The sequence below is a fragment of the Pinus tabuliformis genome, chromosome 8, assembly GCF_031772625.1.
Source record: "Pinus tabuliformis cultivar Carrire ecotype Pingquan chromosome 8, CPIR1, whole genome shotgun sequence".
Lineage (NCBI taxonomy): Eukaryota > Viridiplantae > Streptophyta > Pinopsida > Pinales > Pinaceae > Pinus > Pinus tabuliformis.
This window is the reverse complement of record NC_142294.1, coordinates 1,197,841,741-1,197,846,893: the sequence shown is the minus strand read 5'-3', so window position 1 is coordinate 1,197,846,893 and position 5,153 is coordinate 1,197,841,741. Positions and strand designations below refer to the sequence as shown.

General features: G+C 40.6%; 1 pseudogene; it reads left to right on the top strand.

Moving 5' to 3' along the window:
• Nucleotides 1-1,029: 1,029 nt before the first annotated feature.
• On the top strand, nt 1,030-4,694 carry LOC149239673 (pentatricopeptide repeat-containing protein At1g11290, chloroplastic pseudogene; annotated as a pseudogene).
• Nucleotides 4,695-5,153: the final 459 nt, after the last annotated feature.

Below are 5,153 nucleotides of genomic sequence, written 5' to 3'. Positions count from 1 at the left end.
AGGGAGTTGACTATTATAATATATTTGGAATGATACTTTGTCTAGTTTTCAAGTATACTTCCATCTAAAGCATAATGCATGTAGCATTAGTTTTTGGTTGGTTTTTATAACATAAGGATGTAAAGATGCTTTCCTTAATGCTCTGATTAAGGGGGAAGCATACATTAGTCAATGGAGGGGTTTTGAGGTGCATGAACAAGATACCGTGGATTTGTGCAAATTAAGGTCATTTATGGGATTAATTGGGGACCACATGCATAGTACTCAATAATTAATAAGTACTACTTAGTTTGGGCTTCCACCAGGATTGTTGTAGATTTTAACCTTTTAATTATTTTAGTATTTTGATCTTCTGGGTTTCAATATGTTAATGACATGATACTTTTGAGAATCTCATGGCATGGTGTAATATAGAGTTGTTCCATGAATTTGACATGAAGAACATTGGCCTTATAAGTTACTTTTTGAGTCTTGAGGTTTGGTAGGGTGCAAGGAAGGGCTTACTTGGACAAGGCAAATCCATAATGAAGATTCTAAAGGAATGTAGAATGTTGGATTGCAAAACTTTGACAACTTCTATGGTTTCAAATTTGAAGTTTACAAGGATTTAAATATAGATCCAAGAATACTATCCCTAATATATGTTTTGCATTAAATATTTTGAGGTAGTTCTTGGTTGAACTCACACAGATTCATTGGATTGTCACAAAACATGTGCTTCAACGTTTGAATGAAATAGTTTATTATGACTTGAGTTACATGGAAGGTGTTGAGTTGTACAACTTGTTAAAGTAATCTAGGCAAATCTTTCAGCGTGACTATAACACTAAAAATATATGCAAAAGTGTGCAAGCTAAATATACCAATAACCTACTACTTTACAAAAGTGAAAAAATCACAATCCCACCAAAATGACATCTATCCCAATAATCCTCCAATCTTATACCAACGGACCAAACATGTCTTCTGAATTAACCCTAGACGGATGGGAAAACAAAGAGTGCTCCAAACCACTTGAGCTGTCAACAAAAACATATATGCATATATGCTATGTAAGCAGTCTTACTAATTGTGATGCCGTGTGGCTTTGCAAGTAGATATTAGAGTTAAGCAATCAAAATGTTGAATCTTATCAAATCTGCATACTTTCAGAGATCCATCAAACTCCCTGAGAAATGGAAACATAAGACGGATGGTATCAGTAATAAAGTCCAGCACACCTGCCAAAACAAAATGAATTTCATGATAAGTTAACTACTCATGAAAAGGCTACCCAGAACGATTCCTCAATGGTTATGGCTACATGGACAGGATGCATGTGTTCTGAATATACTGAATGTAATACGTTTGTCCAATTGCCAACTGTTTAGTGGTATTGCATCAAGAGAAAAATGGAATGCACAGGAGCCCAAGAGTGCCGTTGAATATTTAAGGGATGGACGATTGGATGAGGCGCTTGATATTTTGAGCCAAAAGATTGCCAGGAATAATGCAGCACATGCACACGATGCATTTGCTACCCCTCCTCGTTTACTGAGGGATTGCATAAACAGGAGGGCATCAGCAGAAGGTAAAGCGATTTATTTCCAGATGATCAGAAATGGGCTTGAACCGGATATGTCTTTGGGAAACGATTTGCTTAATTTGTGTGTAAAGTCTGACGATGGCAATGGAATGGATAATGCGCGCCAAGTGTTTGACAAAATGCCTCAACGAAACGGGTTTTCGTGGAACATGATAATATCAGGCTATGCGCAGAATGGGCCTGGGGAGGAGGGTTTGAGGTTATTTTCTGAAATGCTGCAGCGGTCGGAAGTAAAGGCGGATCAGTTCATCTTTGCAAGTGTTCTGCGGGCGTGTACGGGTTTAGCTGCTCTGGAGCAGGGCAGGCAGCTTCATGCTGACATTGTTAGGAGCGGATTTGAATGTGATATGTTTGTGTCAAGTGCTCTTGTTGATATGTATGCCAAATGTGGCAGCATTGGAGATGCACGCCAAGTATTTGACAAAATGCCAGAACGAAACGTGGTCTCATGGACTACCATGATGGTTGGCAGTGCCCAGCATGGGGAATTAGATGGGAATGGCGAGTATGCTCTGAAACTGTTTTCTCAAATGCGGTGGCAGGAGAGGGTGAAGCCGAATGCATTTACATTTGCCAGTGTAATCAATTTGTGCGGGCGAATGTTGTTTATCGAGGGAGGGGAGCAGATTCATGTTGATGCCATTAAAAGTGGATTTGAGTTTCACGTTTCTGTGGGAAGTGCCCTCGTTGACATGTATGCCAAATGTGGGAACCTGGATGATGCACATAGAGTGTTTGACAGTATTCCTCAACGGAATGTTGTCTCATGGACTACAATGATAGCTGCTTATGCACAATATGGGCATTATGACATGGCTCTGAAACTTTTCCGTCTAATGAAAACCACAGGCATAGAATCAAATGAGTTCACCTTTGTAAGTGTGCTCATTGCATGTGCTGGGACTGCCGTGCTACAACACGGACTGCAGATTCATGTGCATACTATCAAAGCTGGAATTGAATTAAATGTCTCTGTGGCAAATGCCCTGGTTGATATGTATGGAAAATGTGGGAGCATAAGGGATGCACAACAAATATTTGACAAGATCGCCGAACCAAATGCTGTTTCCTATACTACAATAATTACTGGACATGCACAGAATGGCAATGGTGAGCAGGCTCTCAATGTCTTTTGTCAAATGCAACAAGCAGGATTGAAACCAAATGACTTTACATTTGCCAGCATTTTAAGTGCTTGCGCTAGCCAATCAGCTTTGGTACAGGGAAAGCAGGTCCATACCATCATCATTAAAGCTGGATACGATGCATATATTTTTGCACAGAATGCCCTTATTACGATGTATTCCAAATGTGGGAGTATAGAGTGTGCACGGCAAGTGTTTGACATGATTCATGTGAAAGATTCAATATCATGGACTTCGATGATTGCGGGATATGCACAGCATGGGTTTGGCAAAGAGGCCATAGAGCTTTTTGAGCAGATGCAAAAGATGTGTGTGAAACCTGACCACATTACCTTCATTGGTGTTCTCTCCGCGTGCAGGCATGCAGGCCTAGTAGATGAGGGCTATCACTACTTTTACTCGATGAGTAGGGATTACTGCATTAAACCTTGTGTAGAGCACTATGCCTGCATGGTTGACCTTCTTGGCCATGCTGGGCATCTTAAGGATGCTGAGGCCTTTATCAACAAAATGGCATTTAAACCTGATGCTATTGTTTGGGGAGCTTTCCTTGGTGCCTGCAGAGTTCATGGCAATATTGAGCTAGGATTAAATGCAGCAGAGCGTCTTTTGGAGTTGGAACCGTATAGTGCGGCAACTCATGTGTTGCTGGCAAACATCTATGCTGCAGCTGGCAAGTGGGATGATGCAGCAAATATCAGAAAAATGATGAAAGACAAGGGGTTGCAAAAGCAACCCGGAAGAAGCTGGATCGAGATTAAAAACATGGTGCATTCATTTGTTGTAGGAGATAAATCACATCCACAAATTGAAGATATACATGTAACATTAGAGACATTGAACGGTGAAATGAAGGCAAAAGGATATTTTCCTGACACAAATTTTGTGCTGCATGATGTAGAGGAGGAGCAGAAGGAGCACCTCCTTGGTCACCATAGTGAGAAATTGGCTATTGCTTTTGGTCTTATTAGCACACCCCCTGGCACAATTATCCGAGTGACCAAGAATCTTCGTGTTTGCGGGGACTGCCACACTGCTACCAAATTTATTTCCAAGATTGTTGACCGTGAAATTGTTGTGAGGGATGCCAGCCGTTTCCATCATTTTAAGCATGGGCTTTGTTCATGTGGAGATTATTGGTGATGATACCAGCAAATACATGGTAACAACACTGAGTCAAAGGCCTTAGTGGCAAACATTGCGGGGACTGCCACACTGCTACCAAATTTATTTACAAGATTGTTGAAAGTAAAATTGTTGTGAGGGATGCCAGCCGTTTCCATCATTTTAAGCATGGGCTTTGTTCATGTGGAGATTATTGGTGATGACACCAACAAATACAAGACTGTGAGGCAAAGGCCTTAGTGGCAAACACTCTGAACAAGTGCCCGCCTGCTTAGCATCCTCGTGCAAGTAAGCATGTGCACTTTTTCAGGTCACTAGGTAGTTATGCTTCTAGCAATATGTCCGTGCTTGCAGGATGGAGTCTCCACAACAAGCTTGGATGCAACTGGAGATTAAAAGCTCCTCCGAAGCTTTGGGTTTGCAACTTCCCATAGCTTTGATCCTACCACTGTTAAAGCATATTTCCTTGAAGCTATGGAAGCAACAGGTTCTGCAGAATTCCAATACCATCTGAAGCCAATTTCTGATCAGATTGTGTCTCCATTGGTTTCATAAAACATCAAGGCACACTTGGGATAGACAAGTTTCAAATTTGCTGCAGTTAAAACAAACCTGAAGCTTGTTTGCTTGGTGTGAAGACGGTATTGAGCACCGAGTTATGGGTCATCAGCTGATCAATATTCACATCCTCAAAAGTATGTCACTGCTGTGGATGTGAATCAATTTATACATGGCATGGCATTAACATGTGAAATAATATGTTGTACCAAATTTTGCTTTCAAACTGGTGAAGGTCATGGCTAAAATAAAACTCTGTGCTTAGTATGCACTCAACATGATTTTGGAAGTCCACATCAGCTGCTTAGGAATTTTGGTTAAGCTGTTACTTTTTGGTCTTTCATTTATTGCCATCAGGGCGAACAGAGGGGTGAGAAGCCAACAGCCATCTCATGTAAAAGGGTATGGGCAGCAGTGAAGTTAAAGGTAGACTGAAATAATGCGCAAGCATTTTGTTAATTTTTGGTAGGTTCTATGCTTAAAACAATTTACTTCAATTTTCTTATTAGCTCAACATCAATATCCAGATTAGCAATCACATTAGCACGATAGTAAAATGCAGATAGAACATAAACATAAATAGCAGAAGACAAGCCAAAACAAGAGGACACAAGATGCGGCACCAGCCAAGGACAAACCCCAATGTGGGGAAACCCTTGATCAATTCTTCTTATAATCTTCAATAATCCAGCAGAGAGAGATAGTACAAATATATAAATCTGAGATTTTTATGACAGCAG